At 45.6% G+C, this 19,781-nt stretch overlaps 1 protein-coding gene and 1 long non-coding RNA gene across 3 annotated transcripts in view; one reads left to right on the plus strand and one right to left on the minus strand.

Moving 5' to 3' along the window:
* Nucleotides 1–19,781, minus strand: part of DPP6 (dipeptidyl peptidase like 6) — a 1,052,271-nt gene that overhangs the window by 814,025 nt on the left and 218,465 nt on the right. The window lies entirely within an intron of this gene.
* LOC110131295 (uncharacterized) lies at nucleotides 5,727–19,662 on the plus strand. The gene is made up of 3 exons (XR_011481994.1): nucleotides 5,727–6,045; nucleotides 11,816–13,706; nucleotides 18,457–19,662. It is a non-coding gene; the product is annotated as an uncharacterized lncRNA (long non-coding RNA).

Genomic DNA, 19,781 nt, shown 5'->3' on the forward strand with positions numbered 1-19,781 from the left:
ATGTGTGTAGGGGTTGGACGTGCACATGTGTATGTGTGCAGGGGTTGGATGTGCACATGTGTATATACGTATGTAGGGGTTGGACGTGCACATGTGTATATATGTGTGTAGGGATTGGGCATGCACGTGTGTATTTATGTGTGTAGTGGTGAGGATAGAGGGTTAGGTGTGTAGGTAGAGGGTTATATCATAACCCAGGAAATGGGGGATTGAGCCCCTCACAGAGGAGAGTCACTGGAATTACTTTGAGAAAGAGCATCACTCACAGAAGAGCCGGGAGCTCCGGGCAGGGAGGAGAGAAGCCCCATCCACTAGGAGGAAGACGGCTCCTGGGATGGAGGGTGGCCTTGCTGAGACGCTGACGTGAGTGCAGGAAGAGGTTCCATGAATTCATGTGAACTTATCCAGGAAACAGACTCACAGGCAGAGAGCATGGACTTGTGTTTGCCCAGGCGGAGGGGTAGGGGGGATGCCCCGGGAGTGTGGGGTCAGCCAATGCAAACTCTTATCCCAAGGATGGATGAACAGTCAGGTCCTACTGCAGAACACGGGGAAAGAGACTCAACAGCCTGTGACAAGCCGTAATGGAAAGAATGTGAATGTACGTATATCTATGTATCTGAAATACCTTGCTGCACACAGAAATTAACACAACATTGCAAATCAACTATACTTCAATAAAGGAAGAGTTTCAGTAAGTAAGGCAAACACCTGAGGGCTTGGGGGAGAATTGTAGTGAAATCAATTTCTATGGAGGGAAGGAGGGAAAGAGGGGCCCAGGAGGGCAGAGACTCAGAGCAGCTGGGCCTGCTGCCCTCATCCCCAACTTAAGGGGAGAGATCAAGAGCAGGCTGAAGCTCCTGTGAGGAGGGGACCTCTGAGACAGAGAATGAGATGACCTTGACAGCTGGGAGCCTCTTGCTCAACAAATTACAAGCAAACATGCATCACAACTGAGCCAGGGGCCACATGAACTTGCGAGGCGGGGCCCCAGGCTCCAGAGCACTTGGGCACAGCCCCGGGAGCCCCGGGTGTGGGGAAGGAGAAGAGATGCTGGCTGATGGGTCGCACAGCCCTGCCCCAGCAGGTAAAATCAAAGCTTCCACGCAGCCCAGAGGGGGCCGTCCAGGCAGGAGGCGCCCCCCTTGCCCCAGGGTCCAGAGGAGAAAGACTTCGGCTGCATCTTCAGTTCAAGAGATGAGGACACATTTCCTGAAGCTTGAGGGAGAAGGAGGCTGAGAGTGGGGCTTCTGGTGGAGGAGAAGGATAAAGACAAATTCAGCCTCCTGTTCAAAGAAGGGAAAAGCCATCTTCCCAGGGCCAGGGCGGACCAGCGGGAACAGAAAGTCCGAGGGAGTGTGGAGTGCAGAGGGTGAGGGAGGCCAGGGTGGGGGCATCTCGATCTGGGAAATTACACAGAAAAAGTAGGGGAAAGGGTCAGACAGACGGGACGGGAAAGGTGGGAGCCCTCGGAGGGTTAAATCACGCTGTGGGCCAGCGGAGCACAGCTGAATCGGAAGCACGGGTTTACGTGGCACGGAGCCGAGAAGGTCGTCTATGGACTCTGGTGGAAACAGAGACGGATGCAACCTCTGAACAGGAGGCAGGGCCGGAGAGGAGAGAGGAGGTGCTGAGGGTAAGGTCAGGAGCCTGATGTGTGTGACACTGATGAGAGGAAAATACTGTCAACATGGATAGGGTTTGTGTTTAACAATTGAAATGCAGGAGTTACATGTCCTCAAATTTGAAAGGTACATGGTTTGGAGGATGCAAGATCATATGTATAAAACCCTTTGTGCTCTGGACAGATGATGAAGAGACAAGCTCATTGAGAAGATACGGCTTTCACAGAAAGACTCACAAACACAGAAAATGAAGTGACGGTCACCAGAGGGGAAAGTGGGAGGGAGGCATAAATCGGGAGCTGGGGATTAACAGGCACACACTAGTACATATAAAATAGTTACACAAGGGGAATTCCCTGGTGGTCTGGTGGTGAAGACTGTGCTTCCACTGCAAGGCATGGGTCCGATTCCTAGTAGGGGGATTTAAGATGCCCACGTGCTGCGGGACATGGCCAAAAAAATAAACAAACAGGCCTTTAAAAAAATAGATATAAGTAAACACCTACTGTATAGCACAGGGAACTATATTCAGTATCCTGTGGTAGCCTATGATGGGAAAGAATCTGAAAAGGAAGACACATATTCACAACTGAATCCATCTGCTGTACATTTGAAACGTTGTAAATTTGCTATACTTCAATTTTAAAAAGTATATAGCTTTCCGGTAGGAAGGGTGTGCTCAGAAAGAAATTTAATGAAGGGTGAAGAATGGACGAGAACAGGCTCATGGGCCCCAATGCTGAGATTCAGACCTGTCAGAATTCAGGAGGGAGAGACATGCGTTTAGATTCAAGGGGAAACTGGGTGGAATGTGCATTGAGAGAAGGGAGCGGGTGGCTGGCAGGAGCTATGACCAAGAAAGAACAGAGCAGGTGGACTCTCTGAGGGGGGCGCAGTCCTTCCTTATTGTGCCAAAAGACACGGGTCAAAGCCTAAGGAAGGCGGCACGGTGTGGAGCAGAGGAGAAATGCCCACTGGCCTGGAAAACGGTGAGAAGTCCAGGAAGGAGGAGAAACCCCCAAGCCCTCTGAGACCAGAAGAGACGCTCCATGGAGACCTGAGGTCTGGCGAGGCCCGTCTCGGGTCCCCTCCCACGCCCACAGCCTCCCAGTTTTATTCAAGGAGGTTCTGGCTGACATGGTTGGTGGATTGTGGGGCGGCGGGAGGACCCAGTCTTGAGCATCTGCCGTCCCCTCGGACCTTCTCAGCCCAGACCTTCCACCAAAACCCAGGGCTCTTAGGATGCAGAAGATGGAGTTGAGCAGTAGTTCTCCAACTAGGTACTGTTTGAAAATGATTGCAAAGACTAGTAAAAACCTGGGCAAATCACGTAAGTTAACGATGAAAGAAAATATTTAGATAAAGTAAAAGCGTCATAAAAATCCAGGCACCATTATTCGCTAATAAGAGCTCTCAAATATCCTCTTCCACCTCCTGATGGGAAATGAGCTTGCTGAACGGGGAGGATTATTTGCTAAGATGTTCTCTTTAATTTGTATTTTTTAAAAAGTAATCATGCTATGTTTAATTTCCTTTGGAACTCCCTCATCATAATTAGATCTCAAAGCTTTTACTTCTGATCTCTTTGGTTCTTTTCCCCGACACAACAGGGAAACACAAGAACAAGCTCAGCCAACAATCAGAGAACGAAGCTGCCACTGCTAACCTTTGTGTGGCTCGGATTCAAATGTTGCACTGATTTTAATTCACACGGAGTCTGAATAGACAGCTCCGTGGTTTGCAATACTGCATAGTTAAAAAATAATTTTGAAAACTATCACTGAGGTCACAGTGGGTAGAATAGGCCCATATGGAAGATCTCGGAAGAGCCAGAATTACCTTTGGAGATAAAGTTCACGATAACCCCTGGTATTTACTTGCACCGGGCTCATGCCCTCCATGGAGGCTGAAATGGAGTAAAATATTTATTCCCATCCAGTGACACTTGAACATGTGGCATCTGGGAACCACTGTTGTCATAAATGGAGAAAAGCTGAAGCCTTCCCACCCACTCACCACGAAAGCAGTCATCTACTGCAGCCCCTCCATTAAGGTCAGCCGTGGTCCAAGCTCAGATTTGGTTCAGTCCAACGTCTGCATCTGGGTCAGGGGTCCCCACACCCCCCAAGGTTAGATCATTCACTGGGACTCAGAGAAACGCTTACACTCAGTTATGACAGCAAAATGATAAGAGATTAAAAACAGAAAAAGGAAAAGGCAGCTGAGGCTGAACCCAAGAGGAAGCAGGGGTAAGCTGACCAGTGTTCTTTGCTAGTGGAATCTCGGGGACACGCTTGATTCTCCAGAAACTGCGTTACTAACCAAGGAGGCTCCCAGAGGCTTGGTGCCCAGAGCTGGTATTGGGGGTTGGTCCCTGGGCACCCACACAGCTGACGTCAACCACACAGACCACCTCAAAGCAAAACCAGGCTTCACGCTCTATCACGTTTTGTTGTCATTGTTCATTTACTCAGTCCTGTCTGACTCTTTGTGGCCCCATGGCCACGCCAGCCTTCCTTGTCCTTCACTATCTCCTGGGGTTTGCTCAAACTCATGTCCGTTGAGTCGGTGATGTTACTGAATGATCTCATCCTCTGTCACCCTCCTCCTCTTGCCCTCAATCTTTTCCAGTATCAGGGTCTTTTCCAATGAGTTGGCTTTTCATATTAGGTGGCCAAAGTATTGGAGCTTCAGCATCAGTCCTTCCAAAGAATATTTGGGGTTGATTTCCTTTAGGATTGACTGGTTTGATCTCCTTGCTGCCCAGGGGATTCTTTTTTTTTTTTTATGTCACTATATTTTTTATTGATTTGTATGAGCTATTTTTTGTTTGTTTGTTTGTTTTTCCATTTATTTTTATTAGTTGGAGGCTAATTACTTTACATCATTGCAGTGGTTTTTGTCATACATTGAAACGAATTAGCCATGGATTTACATGTATTCCCCATCAAGAATCTTTTCCAGTTCCACAGTTTGAAAGTATCAATTCTTCAAGGCTCAGCCTTCTTTAAAATGGTCCAACTCTCACATCCATACATGACACTTGGAAAAACCATAGCTTTGACCGTACAGATCTTTATCAGCAAAGTGACAGTTCTGCTTTTTAATACATTGTCTAGCTTTGTCACAGCTTTCCTTCCAAGGAGCAAATGCCTTTTAATTTCATGGCTGCAGTTACCATCTACAGCGATTTTGGAGTCCAAGAAAATAAAGTTTGTCATGGCTTACACTTTTCCCCATCACATTTTAGGAGACTATAAGGTCAAACCCATACTAGCTGGCCCATGGCCTCAGGCCAACGACTACACTCTCACAGGGTGGGGACAGAATGTTCCAGGGGATGGGAGCTAACTTCCCAGGAGCAGCCAAGGACCAGCCCTAAAGACAGGCCTTTCCCAGGGATGTTCAGTGTCTGAACAACCCATGCCTACACAGCCGGTCCCTTCTGGGACTTCTCTGCTGGTCCAGGGCTTTCAATGCAGGGGACATGGATGGAGGAGGAAGATCCCACACGCTATGGAGCAACTGAGCCTGTGAGCTGCAACTGAGGCCTGACCCAGCCAAGTAAATAATAAACAATTTTTTCTTAAAATAGCCAACCCTTTCCCACTCAGGATCCCTCTTCTTTTTCATGATCCGAAAAGGGAGTTCTGAGCTTTTCAAACTTTTGTGACTACCATCTATTATGAGAGCTATCTTATATAGCCACACGGTAAACACTTACTAAATCCATATATAATACACAAAACTCCACAAAATAATAGGTCATTCTACTATCTAGGATGCACAGGGTATTGCTTTTTTTATTGCATTTTATTTACTTTAAGCTGATCAGGATCCACGAAATTCACTTCATGACCTTCAAATGTGTCACAACTTACATCTGAAAAAATGAATGGGCAGGAGAATTGAAAGCATTAAAGTCACAAGGAGCCAGAAGCCTTTATTTGAAGAAAAGGCAGCCTCGTTCGTAACCGTGTAGGGCTTGGCATCATTCACTGTGACAGTTGACGGGGAAGATGGTTGCACGGATAAATGTCACAAAGGATGAAAGAGCTGGCGAAACAGGGTAAAGGCGGTCCATGCTGTGCCAGTTTTAGTGAACGTCATCACTTTCTTCCAGAAACTTCCAAACTCTGCTTCTCTGCTTTGTTGTGGCTGTTTAGTTGTTCAGTCCTGTCTGATTCTTTGTGACCTCATGGACTGTAGCCTGCCAGGCTCTATGGGATTCTCCAGGCAAGAATACTGGAGTGGGTTGCCATTTCCTTCTCCAGAGGATCCTTCTGACACAGGCACTGAACCCGAGTCTCCTGCATTGGCAGGCGGATTCTTACCCACTGCGCCACCGGGGAGGACCCCTCTGCTTCCTACCTCCTTTTCATCTTCTGCCTTCTCCACTCTCCTCCCAGCTCTCCAACGGGTGAGCGCTCGACACGGCCCTTTCTTGCTTTCTGAGCTAAATTTATTCTTCATCTTAAGACTTCCTTTCTCACGTCCCTTCTCAGGGAGAAAATAATCAAGTGATCTGATCAGTACAAAGTGTTAAACACTCGAGGCATATAAACAGTTAAAGGAGGTTCCTGGGAGTACTGGTGTTTTCATGTCTGCCCCTTGCTCGCCCCAGATCATGACCCTTGGAGCTGGCAGCCTGTTGGTGACGGTTTTAGAGAATACGGGACACACAAGCTTCCCCAAAGCCTGCCACGCGGCTCAGTCCACAAAGAGCCCCCGGGGGGTGGACTGACCCTGGAGACCTCCAGTTCCTGTCCACGGAACTACAAGTTTGAGAACCTCAGTATACTTTCTCTAGTTCCCCTTGTTTGGAATGAAGTGTTTTGATGAGCAGTGGCATATAAGAAAAAAAATTTAAACGTATCATCTAATAAATCTGTTCTGTCTTCAACAAGCCCAGACTTTAAGTACATACATCCATTTATTCAATTACCATCAATCTTTCTGGATGTGATTTGTGGATGACAAGAAAAATAATACACATGAAAGTGGTTTTGAGGCTTACGATGCACACATATAAATATATCAACTAATCAAATTCTCTGAATTGGGCACCTAACAACAGACACGATGTGTGGATTGATAACTTGACGATTGGCCAGGTTCAGTCTTTTAATTCAAATGATAAATACCATATTTGCTCCCATAATTCCTTCTCCTCTACACTTTTTTAAAGGAAATATTTTACTGCTGAGAAGGAAATTATGCAGCCTGGTAGTATAACTTCCTCTCTTGGCAGATTGAGTGAATCTAAGTGCCAGAAATCCCAGAAAAAAATCAGAACATCAAAGGTCACAGATAAGCATTTAAAAGTAGTAAAAACTCACCCTGAAATTGCTGTGGGTGAGATGTTTCAACAGCCCCCACTTCTAAGAACCATTTGGATGTATATTTAATAGGAACTAACCAATCTTTTAGAATCCTCTTCTCCATTCTGGAGTCATTTAACAAAACCATCTGAAGTCTTTTTGGACAAGTATAGTCTTTGTAATATCACAATCTGTTCTTTAAGAAATACAAAGACAGTGCTTCAAATGTCCCAATTCTATTAAACCAAAAGGCAAAGTCCTCTAAGCTTCTGTGACGTAGATGGCTGTGAAAACACAGGTCTTTCATGATTTGGGGAATGCAGACTTCGGAAATGCATGTGTGAGCGTGTGTGCATGTGTATGGACGTGTGCATCTAGGTGTGCGTGTCTGTGTGTGCAGAAGAATTCCCAGACTCAGCTCTAGGACCCCCTTCCTTCTGTTACATCACACAACTCCCTAAGAACTCTGTGGATAAAGCTTCTAACGACACCCAGGGTAGCTGTGTTTCCTTGGCCACCTCAGAGGCAGGATTGGTAAGACCCTACCATGGACCCTGGAATCTCTGGGCAACCCAGAGATTGGCACGTGGTGTGGTGGGACCAGAGAGGATCCCAGCTGATGCTCAGGACAGCCACTGGCGTCTCTGTCTTGGGACCCTCCCGCCCTGGGACAGCAGGGGAATCGGTCATGCGCTGACTCTTGGGCTAGGAGTTAAGAAGGAGACAGTCCGAACCACAAACCAAGTGGAAAGCAGACAGAAGCTGGGTCCTCCCTGCCCTCTGAGTTCTAAGACAAGCTCCAACCTCCTCTATTTCCTGAAAGGAAGCCCAGAGTCTTCACCAAGATTTCTCTGAACACCCAGGGAGGGTACACATACCACCACTGCGATGTGTGTTGGGTCAGGTGAGAGATCTCTTTCCAGCTTCTCTCTCACATCTTTCATCTTTATTTTCTCATCTCTCTTTTCCTCTCGAAGGCAAAGACAAGTAGCTCTCACCTTCCACTTGGCACAACCAGCTCCGTGTGGCTTTGGTTCCCAGTGTCCTACTTTCCCTGTTGAAGTGACTCTTCAGATTATTTTTTCTACAGAAAGGTCAGGCTCTCACTAAGAAAAGGTCAGGTGGCAACTGCAATTATACTTGGGGATTTTTGTTTCCATACAGAAACCGTAAGTGGAATTAGCGGCATCGTGCCGTCTCCTTCCACAGCTACGCTCCAAGCCCATCCTTACCCTGCTCACCAGGTGAGCAAACCAGCAGGGAGCGTCAGTCGCTCCACGTCTCCTCCCACTGACAAGTGCAGTCTGATGGCCCTTTCCTGAAGTCTGGGCTGGACTCCACGCCATCCTGGGACTCCCAAGGCTGGACCAGGAGGAGCCTTTCAGCTTCTGCCTGAGACTCCAGGAAGACAGCGTCAGGGAGCCCTGAGCCACCAGCGGGAGGACCTGAGACTGCTGGGGGGCGGAAACCACACGAACCCAGCTTGCAGCCCCCAAATCTCCACGTGAGAATGCTTAGGATCCTGTAGACAGCACTGCCAAGGGGTGGGAAGGAAGTGGAGCCCAAGCATTGCCCAGTCAAGCCCTGCCTGAGATACCAGCTCCAAATTACATATTAAAAAAGGTTGTTTGAAACCACGATGCATGAGACATAGAAAACAAACCTATGGTTACCAAAGTAGAAAGGGGCTCAGTTCAGTTCAGTCGCTCAGTTGTGTCCGACCCTTTGTGAACCCACGGACTGCAACATGCCAGGCTTTCCTGTCCATCACCAACTCCCGAAGTTTACTTAAACTTATGTCCATTGACTCGGTGATGCCATCCAGTAATCTCATCCTCTGTCGTCCCCTTTTCCTCCTGACCTCAATCTTTCCCAGCATCAGGGTCTTTTCCAGTGAGTCAGCTCTTCCCATCATGTGGCCAAAATATTAGAGTTTCAGCTTCAGCGTCAGTCCTTCCAATGAATATTCAGGACTGATCTCCTTTAGGATGGACTGGTTGGATCTCCTTGGTGTCCAAGGGACTCTCAAGAGTCTTCTCCAGCACCACAGTTCAAAAGCATCAATTCTTCTGCGCTCAGCCCTCTTCATGGTCCAACTCTCACATCCATACATGACTACTGGAAAAACCATAGCTTTGACTAGATGGACCTTTGTCAGCAAAGTAATGTCTCTGCTTTTTAATAGGCTGTCTAGGTTTGTCATAGCTTTCCTTCCAAGGAGCAAATGTCTTTTAATTTCATGGCTGCAGTCACCATCTGCAGTGATTTTGGAGCCCAAGAAAATGAAGTCTCTCACTCTTCCTATTGTTTCCCCATCTATTTGCCTTGAAGTGATGGGACCAGATGCCATGATCTTAGTTTTTTTAATTCTGAGTCTTAAGCCAGCTTTTTCACACTCCTCTTTCACCTTCAAGAGACTCTTTAGTTCCTCTTTGCTTTCTGCCATAAGGGTGGTATCATCTGAGTATCTGAGGTTATTGATATTTCTTCCAGCAATCTTGATTCCAGCTTGTGCTTCATCCATTTCCAGCATTTCGCATGATGTGCTCTGAGTATAAGTTAAATAAGCAGCATGACAATATACAGCCTTGATGTACTCCTATCCCAATTTGGAACCAGCCCATTGCTCTATGTCCGGTTCTAACTATTGCTTCTTGGCCTACATGCAGATTTCTCAGGAGGCAGGTAAGGTGGTCTGGTATTCCCATCTCTTGAAGAATTTTCCACAGTTTCTGTGATCCACACAGTCAAAGGTTTTAAAGCACTCAGTGAAAGAAAGGGGTGGGGAGGGATAAATTAGGAATCTGGGATTAACATGTACACACTACTATATATGGAAAAGGGAATGGTTACCCACTGCAGTATTCTGGCCTGGAGAATTCCATGGACTCTAGAGTCCTTGGGATCGCAAACAGTCGGACACAACTAAGTAATTTTCACTTTCACTACTATATATAAAGTAGATAAGCAATAAGAACTTATTGTATAGCACAGGGAAACTATACTCAATATCCTATAATAATCTATAATGAAATGGAATGTAAAAATATATATATATATAGGCTCCTCAGCTGGCCTAGTGGTCAAGAACTCGCTTCACAATGCAGGAGACATAAGAGATGCGGGTTTGATCCCTGGGTCAGGAAGATCCCTTGGTGAAGGGCATGGCAACCCACTGCAGTATTCTTGCCTGGAGAATCCCACAGACAGAGGAGCCTGGGAAGCTACAGTCTATAGAGCCACAAAGAGTTGGACACCACTGAAGCAACTTAGCATGCACACACACGCAGAGTGATTCAGATGGTAAAAAATCTGCTTGCAATGCAGGAGACTCAGGTTCAATCCCTGTGTCAGGAAGATTCCCCTGGAGAAGGGCATGGTAACCCAGCTCAGTATTCTTGCCTGGAGAATCCCATGGACAGAGGAGCCTGGAGGATTACAGTCCCTGTGGTTGCAGAATCAGACAGGACTGAGCAACTAACACTTTCAGTTTCACATATGGTGTGTGAGTGTGTACAGTGTGTGTGTGTGTGTGCAAAATGTCATGGGGCTTCATCTAGAACCTGGGTGTGTCAGGTCCGCTACCTACCCAGAGTGTGGCCAGCAAGAGACATGAAGATGCATTCTATGGACAGACAGACAGGCTTTCCATGATCACCCGGACTCCCAGTTGAAAGTGGTTCCCATGGGAACCAAAGTGAATGAAGGCTCTCCGGACTCGTCTGTGAGCTCCCTGAATCCAGACAGCAGTAGTAAGAGGAGAAAACCATAAGCTCAGAAGAACTAATTTTTGGTTATTATTTGTAAGCTATTACTAAATCAATACGAACGCCATCCTCAGAATGCAGAGACAGCCACATTATACAAGTGTTTCTTCCTGATACAATTCGCTAATGACTGTGTTCCCTGAAGAGAGAATCTGAAAAACAATGCAACTGCTTTGCATGCTCCTTGTCTTGTAATAAAACATTTCTGGAGGAAGAATGATTGGCTACTGAAGCTAGTTACACCGTGTGTGTTAAAAACGCAGCCTAGTGTTGAAAATTAAGTAAAAAAAAAAAAGAAAGAAAATGGCAGAGGCAGATAAATATTTGATAGAGGTGGGAGGGAATGAAGAAAGTCGGCTTTAGGCAGGATATTGGTTTTCCTCTGATAAACATCACCTTGTTCACAAAATTAAATTTTTAAAAAAGTAAGAAACTCTTAATAAGATGGGGCATTATTAGGTTTGTATCCAGAACAAATGGTGAGTCGTTAACAAACAGTGACAGCCATTTTTCTTTGCAAATTATTAATACTGAATGTTTGCCCCCTCCATAAACATGATGGAGGTTTGCATTATTCATCTGTGTTAGAACCTTTTGAAATTGTTTTCCCTATTGATGGCATTTGTTTTTGCATTCAGCTATATTCCCCCCAACCCTTCACTCTTGCTTTAAATGTGGATGAGAAGCTTTAAAGACATGGGGGAAGGCGATTTCTGAGCAGCTGCAAGACGGTGGTGGAAATGCCACTGTGAACCCTTTCTTAGCCTCAAAGCTCCGCCTTAATGAAGAACCACAGGCAATGGGGAGAGTGTTCTGTCTGCCTGTCGTGCAGGATAGAAGCCACCAGTGACATATATCTTGTTCATGCAAATGTGCTCAGCCTGATTTGAGTATTACCTTCACCTTGATTTCCTTTGGGTATAAAGAGCAACAAATGCCTCTTTTAATACCACAGTCACCCTGTGCCCTTCGCCTGGGGACAGCCTGGAAGGTTCTCCTGGAGCTCGGGTTATATAATGTCTTGGTATCCACTCTACTGAAAAGCCCAAACAAGCCTGGTTGTGAGCTCAGACAGCGCGTGAAACTGTTCTTTCTTCCCCAGGCAGAGGAGGCTTGACTGCACCTGGATGCCACGAGGAGCCGGCTGCTGCTTATGCAGGAGGAAAATCAAGCTGCAATTTGGAGAGCCATCATAGATGGAAGGGGAGATGCTACCCTGTCAGGCAGACAGGGGCAGAAATGGCCTTGGACATCCCATCTCTTTCAGCGCCATTTCTCACCTCAGCAGCCACTCACCCTCCATTATGGAACTTGATTTTCATTGAAGTCTGGTTGATTTACAATGTTGTGTTAATTTCTGCTGCAATATGCACATACACATTCTTTTTCATATTCTTTTCCACTATGGTTTATCACAGGATATTGAACAGAGTTCCCTGTGCTGCTCAGTAGGTCCTTGTTGTTTACCCATTCTCTATATAATAGTTCGCATCCACTAACCCCAAACCCCCAGTCCGTCCGTCTCCCTCTCCTTTCCCCTTGGCAGCCACAAGCCTGTTCTCTATGTCTGTGAGCCTGTTTCTGTTCCATAGCCAGGCTCACATGTGTCATATGGTAGATTCCCATGAACATGACGCTGTATGGTGTTTGTCTTTGTCTCTCTGATTTACTTCCCCTAGTATGCTAATCTCTAGCCCCATCCATGCTGCTGCATTATTTCATTCTCTTTGTTCCCGAGGAATATTCCATTGTATATATGCGCCACATCTTCGTGAAGCATTCATCTGTTGGTGGACACTTACTTTTAATAACTGGGCGTCTAGTCTGAGCCAGGCACTGTGTTGGGCTGTGTGGGGCTGCAATGGATGGCTGACCCAGGTGTTTATAACCAATGCCAAAGGGAAGCGATCTCTAGTGAGGCAGGGACAGCCAGGAAGGGAAGGTCTCAGTGACGGGTACTGGAGAGGTGCCTGCCCTGGTCACCACCACCCAACACTGGCGGCCCGGTGGTCCTGGGGCTGTATGAATGCCAGCGACTTGATCAGATGTGTCTCTGCACGTGAATTCTACCTTGTTCTACACAAAGAAGACTTCTTTGCCTGGGGAAGGTGGTTATCTAAATGTAACAGAAAGAAAAATCTAACATCTGTAGTGCTGTACGATTCTCTTCATATCTGCCAAGGCCTTATATTGTCTGCTCTCCTCACCAGCCCTATAACGAGACCAGGAGGTACCAGAGAGTCTAGCAGAGAAGCAAATGGAAGCTCAGGGTCCCCCCAGGGAATGTCAGTGTTGGCTAGGTTTCAAGACTCCCGGTTGTGAATTCAGACGTCTTATTACTGTGCACACCAGCTAAAGGCATCGCTGAGAAAATCAAACACTTTTAAAACTGACTGCTACCATTTCTATAATTTGTACATATTGATTTCACAAATATTTCTTGAGCACATTATAAACAGAACAAAAATAGACAAGGTCCTTCTCTACTTTTAGAAACAAACTTATAATTTAAAATTATTTCCCTGTCTAATGTCTAATAGTGATACCTGTTTAGGGGAAAGAGAAATAGAATTCGGAGATGGTGTGGCTGAGGGCTGGGTGAAGACCGTAGGCAGAGTGGCTGGGGAAAGCCTCTCTGAGGAGGTGATGTTTGGGTTGACTTGAATGATGGAAGGACAGTCACAGGACTATCTGTGACAGAGATGAGGGCTCTAATGCAGTGAGAGCTTGGCATATTTGAGGAATAGAAAGCGGACCAATATGTCCAGAGCATGGAGAACGCACAGAAGGGGGATCTTAGGAGGCCATAGAAACGGGATCTGTGCACCTTTACGTCTTGCAGAGAGCTTCTGTTCTGATGTGCAGGAAAGTGGCCTGATTGGATTACCATTTTTACAGGGTCACTCTGGCTTCCTCATGGAGAATGGCCTACAGGAGGGCAGGACGGGAGCAGCGGCATCTTCTGAGGATGACTTCAGTGATCCAGGCGAGAGGTGATGGTGGTAGCGAGGGTGGAACATAATGAATTGAACGGGATGTAATTTGAACTTAAGATGGACAGGAGATTGCTGAGTGGGTTAGAACAGCCATGAGAATAAAAAGGAGCAAATTATAGGTTTAACATTTTTGATTTGAGCAACAGGGTGGTTGTTGGTACCACTTACTGAGATGGAAGCTATGCTAAAGAAACAATCTTGATACGCTACTGGGATGAGGAGTCATATTTTGATTGAGTGAGGATTTTACATGGTGGGGTCAGATGGGTACTCTGAAAACTGAGTTTGGAGCTAAAATGTGAGGACAAGACTAGAGACAGAAAATTGGAAATCATCACCATATACATAGGTACCTGAGACTGTGGACTTGGATGAGCTCATCCAGAAATTAGATGTATCAGAAAAGAGAAGACAGCCCAGACTTCTCTAAGGTATTTCAACATGAAGAGGTCAAGACAAAGAGATGGAACCAATCAAGGAAACCGAAGAGGAATGTCCAGTCCTGTAAAGGGGGGACTCCCCAGAGAGTGTTTAAGGTGGGAGGTAGGTCAGCCATGTCAGACATCGCTGAGACGGAAAATAAAAGGAAGACAGAAAAGATGTTGAGGGCAGAGAAGACTGGGTCTCCAGAAACACTGGAACCTGCTGGGCTTGAGAAAAATAATCAGCACTCGGGTGCTTCTTACTTTCTCACTCCACCGAGGCAAGCAGTCAACAGGGAAATAGTTTCCAGTTTCTCCAAGATTTCGTTTAGTAAAGTTCAAATGTCTGCATGAAAAACTGGACCATTCCAAAAGCATATCCTCAGCCCCATGAGGGATAGTTTAATAAACATCCATCGTTATCAGGCAGGCGTCCTGAGATGATGTCCTGGGTGGTTTGACCTTTGATGGGATCATTAGTGAGGACTTCATCCTGGTACTTTGAGGACCAGAATCAATCCCTGCTTCATTTTGCTTCGGAAACACACATGAGAAATCTGAAGGGAGGTGTCATTTTCAGTTTATTGAGGGATGTACAGTAAGAGGATGTGAGGAACTGGAAAACGGAAGCGGAATCACCAGGTTTATGACAAGAATGTTGAGTGAGTAAAACGAGGACTAAGCCAGCTTCTGTCACTAACACCTTACTGGGATTAAAGCATGAGTTCTGGAACCCGAGGGTGAGACGCACAGGACAAGAGTGAGAAAAACGATGGCGCGAGATCAGAAAATCAAAGGCAACTCGAAGGCAGAGAAGAGTTCAGAGAAAGACAATGAGTGGATTACCCTAAATCTCTCTTCCCTCACAGCCTGACAATAATCAGATAATAATGTGACAATAATCACATTATGACTTCCATTGTTTAAAGTCAAAGAGTGGAGCTATTTGAAAAGGACCTGGGAAAGAGCTCATATCCTGTTCCTTGTTATAGTCCTAGTGAATTTTCTCAATGAATGGAAGTGTGAGGAAGAAGAGCAAATGGCATGCCAATAGAGACATGAAATTGAAATTAAAAACATAGAGTGTATTCCAGAAATGAGAAGATGAAGACAAACAGATATGCTCCAAATTATTTCCCAAGGTGACCCTGTCACATACAGGGGCTGACTTCTAAATTTTTGCACCTGTAAAATGAGAATTTTATAGTACTTTTCTGAATATTACCATCTGATTTAGTAGAATGGTGTGAAGTCAACTCAAAATACCTATCCCTTGTTTAACCATATTTGGTTTTACCTAATGTTTAACTTCTAAAAAAAAAAATACAAACACCTAAAGTGGTTTAAATAAACCTGAGATTTCTCTCAGGAATACACAGTACACAAAAATTTTGTTAATCTTATAATCTCTCTTGAACTTCTCCTCATAAGAAAATTTAAGCATTGAAAACCACTTGGTGGTGGTTTAGTCGCTAATTCATGTCTGTCTCCTGAGACCCTGTGGACTGTAGCCCTCCAGGCTTCTCTGTCCACAGGATTCCCCAGGCAAGAATACTAGAGTGGGTTGCCATTTCCTTCTCCAGAGGATCTTTCTGACCCAGGGATCGAACCCAGGTCTCCTGCAATGCAGGCAGATTCTTTACTGACTGAGCTACTAGGGAACTACTTAAATATTGATATACCTAAAACAGAATGATTTAAAATAAGTCAGGAGAGACCTATGGTTCTGGTCATGGTGGAGTTATGTTCCAGACTTACCCTCCCACTATAAGCAATTAATAACTCTGGACAAAACACATAAAGCCAATTCAGTTATTGGATTACAGGCAGTGCAGGACGGTGACCCTTGAGAGCAGGGTGAGCACAAGGCAAGTTCCTGGTCCACACCAGCTGTCTGCTTAGGGTTACGTGCGACCCACAGCACACGGAGGCGGGGACCACAGAGGAGCAGAGGCCTCACTGGAAGAGGACAGCAATCGGAGCTGGAATCTGCTGAAGCAACTGGCCCAGGGGGGTGATCACCAGCCTCTGATGCAGACTCCCTCTGACCAGCCAGGAAACCAAACGCCTCCTACAACAAAGCTCAAACTCTTTACAGAAATTTAAAAAATTCAGATTCTCAACAACACAGAACCCACAGTGTGCTGCATTCAGTGAAAAGCTATGAGACATCCAGAGGACCAGGAAACTAACCCATAACCCAGGAGAAATAATTCTATAGGAATAGACTGAAGGACAATGGACGGAACAGTAGCACAAGACCTTTGCAACAGCTGTTATGAACTGTTCGAAGATATTTTTAAAAAGATGTAAATAATTTGTTGTTTAGTCACTAAGTCACGTCCAGCTCTTTCCAACCTGATTGACTGCAGCACGCCAGGCTTCCCTGTCCTTCACTGTCTCCTGGAGTTTGCTCAAATTCATGTTCCCTGAGTTGGTGATGCTATCTAACCATCTCACCCACTGCCACCCTCTTTTCCTTTGCTTTCATTCTCTTCCAGGATCAGGGTCTTTTCCAATACCTGTTCCCTTTTAATTGGGCTGTTTTTATAGTTTCATATGTGCTAGAAGTCTCTTGTCAGACACAGGATGTGGAAAAATGTTCTCCCATTCTGCAAATGTCTTTTTACCTCCTTGATGGTGTTCATTGATAAACAAATTTTTAAAAGTTTGAATAACTCCAATGTATTTATTTTTGTCTTTTGTTTGGCTTTTGGTGTCACATCTTAGAAATCACTGTTTAATCCAAGGTGACATTTAATAATTCTTTTCTTTCAGATGTTGTATTTTTCAGTTCTAGAATTTCTATTTTGTTCTATTTTTAGAGGAGATCAGGCCTGTGCTTTTTTCCTAGGGGTTAAAAAGTTTTAGCTCTTATATAGGCACTTGCTCCTTGGAAGAAAAGTTATGACCAACCTAGATAGCATATTAAAAAGCAGAGACATTACTTTGCCAACAAAGGTCCATCTAGTCAAGGCTATGGTTTTTCTAGTGGTCATGTATGGATGCAAGAGTTGGACTATAAAGAAAGCTGAGTGCTGAAGAACTGAACTCTGGTGTTGAAGTGATTTTGAATTGTGGTGTTGGAGAAAACTCTTGAGAGTCCCTTGGACTGCATGGAGATCAAACCAGTCCATCCCAAAGGAAATCATTCCTGGATATTCATTGGAAGGACTGATGTTGAAGCTGAAACTCCAATACTTTGACCACCTGATGCGAAGAGCTGACTCATTTGAAAAGATCCTGATGCTGGGAAAGATTGAATGCAGGAGGAGAAGGGGATGACGATGAAGGATGAGATGGTCGGATGGCATCACCGACTCAAAGGACGTGAGTTTGAGCAAGCTCCAGGAGTTGATGATGGACAGGGAGGCCTGGCGTGCTGCAGTCCATGGGGTTGCAAAGAGTCAGACCTGACTGAGTGACTGAACTGAACTGAAGGCTCTTTAATCATTAATTTCTTTGGAAGAAAATTTTCTTCCTTCCAAAAGATAACCAAAAGGCACTCTCCTACAATGGGAAGACAACAAACTGACTATCTGATTAGACCAGCCCAGGTACTAAATCCTGCTTTGACACTCTTCTCTCTGTGACCCCAGGAAGGTTATTTAATGTTTCCGAGCCTGAGTTTTACCATCTACAAAATAGAGATAATAACAACACATTGTCTGCAGATATTTTTACCACTATTATAATCCTTTTCATCGTGTTGTAGTTTCATCACGAGAATCAGTGTTCACGCGTTTTAAACCCAAGTTTCCCACAGACTAGTTCTGTGGCATAGGAGGGTCTGCCTCTCTGAACCTCAGTTTCCTCAACTGTGAAACAAGGTAAGTAAGAAGACCCATCACTCAGGTCCTTCCAAAATTAAACTTTCTGTTACTAATCTCAAGTATGTACTTGGCAACTTATTTAAGACGCACCCTCAGGAAACTACAGTCTGTTTAAAAACCTGCTTTTCAGTTTGATGGATCAACACCTACCTCTGCCTCCAAACAAATATGTCCCTTTTCTTCAAGTTAAATCATAACAGTGACATGTATTCATTTATTTGGCCATGGCTGTGCGCCAAGTGGGATCTTGGTTCCCTGATAAGGGATCAAACCCCATGGCCCCTTGCACTGGCAGGGCAGAATCTTAACCATTGGGCCACCAGGGAAGTCCCCAGATACTTGCCTTAAGTGAGAGAGAATACTTTGGGTAGAAATAACAATATATAAAATCAGCATCTCTTGCCTTGGATGCTATTTTCATAGAAAGAAGATAAATACAAATTTGATCATTCCTGAGTCTTTTAAGTTCATGAACCGATGTTTATTTTGTAGGTCTCCAGCCCACTGGAAAATGATTCATCTTCTGCCTCCCTATTGAGATCAGCCTAGATTTCAGCTGCCTACTGTGCCAAAGACAGAGCCCAGATTATGAGTCCAAAACACCACAGATCAAGCACTGGGGTCTCCCGGTGGAAACACCAGCGACAGAGGAGCAAGGTGTCATGGGGTCAAGCTTCATCGCTGGAAGGCAGGGCAGTCCAGGCCCACTGTGACCCCGCCCCCCCCAACGTGGAAACTCTGTGATGCAGTTTGCAAGTCCTGGGGACCTGCGCTGGATGAGGAGTGGGCTCAGAGGGCTGGTGGGCTGCCGGGCTGCCTGTGGCCCGAGGGAAGATGATCAGGTCGGCCAGCGAGGAGACAGGAGGGCACACAGGGGTGCTGCAGGAAGGGTCACCTGTGCCCAGCAGCCTCCCCCACACATCGAGGGAACCGTCCACGTGCTGTTCTGTCCACACAACTCCACTCCACCACCATGGATGTGCCTGCTTCCAGCTCTGCCTCTTTCTGACCAGGACAGGAGCCAGATGCACCAGCATCTGAAATGCCAAGTATACAAACTCAAATACCATCCTTCAGAGGTTGAGTGTCAGGAACCACATGGACTTGAGCACAAGTCTGGCGTGGAGGCTTGTTCTGAGCACCATTTCAATCGAGTCCCACAGCCAGCTTTTATAAAACTTCCAAACTCGGGACCACTTTGATGACTTCAAGTTCCATCTCCAGAAGTCGCCTTTGCTTCATTCATCGCTGATGAAAATAAAAACCCATTTAAAAAAATGACCTGAAGAGAGAACCCAGTCTGAGTTTCAATCTGTAGTTGCCACCTGGATCGATAGCATAGAAAAATAGACTTTGAGAACAAAACCTAATCCTGCCTTTCATTTTCTGGTTTGAAATGAAACAAGATATTGATATGCAAGTGGAGAGGCTCATTGATTCATGAGAAGCCATTGGAGGCAGCAGGCAGGAGATATCATGATAAATACACGGTTCTGGTTGAATTGATGACTCTGGCTTTGACTGTTATTACTCCAGGATCTCTGAGTCGTGGTATTGACACTTGCCTCTTTGATGTGAGTATTCTAGACTCTGGTGTGGCACCATGCCAGGCCTTCTGAGCTTCTACAGTTAACAGTCTCTAAGCTGCCTTCCTGAGAGCTCAGACAAAAGCAACACATGCGGGTTTTCTGAGATGGATTTGCTGACTTCTGTTTCTATTGTCATTGCCGTTCAGTCCCTCAGTCGTGTCTGACTCTTTGTGACCCCATGGGCAGCAGCACTCCAGGCTACCCTGTCCATCACCATCTCCCAGACCT

Source organism: Odocoileus virginianus, chromosome 1 (genome assembly GCF_023699985.2).
Source record: "Odocoileus virginianus isolate 20LAN1187 ecotype Illinois chromosome 1, Ovbor_1.2, whole genome shotgun sequence".
Lineage (NCBI taxonomy): Eukaryota > Metazoa > Chordata > Mammalia > Artiodactyla > Cervidae > Odocoileus > Odocoileus virginianus.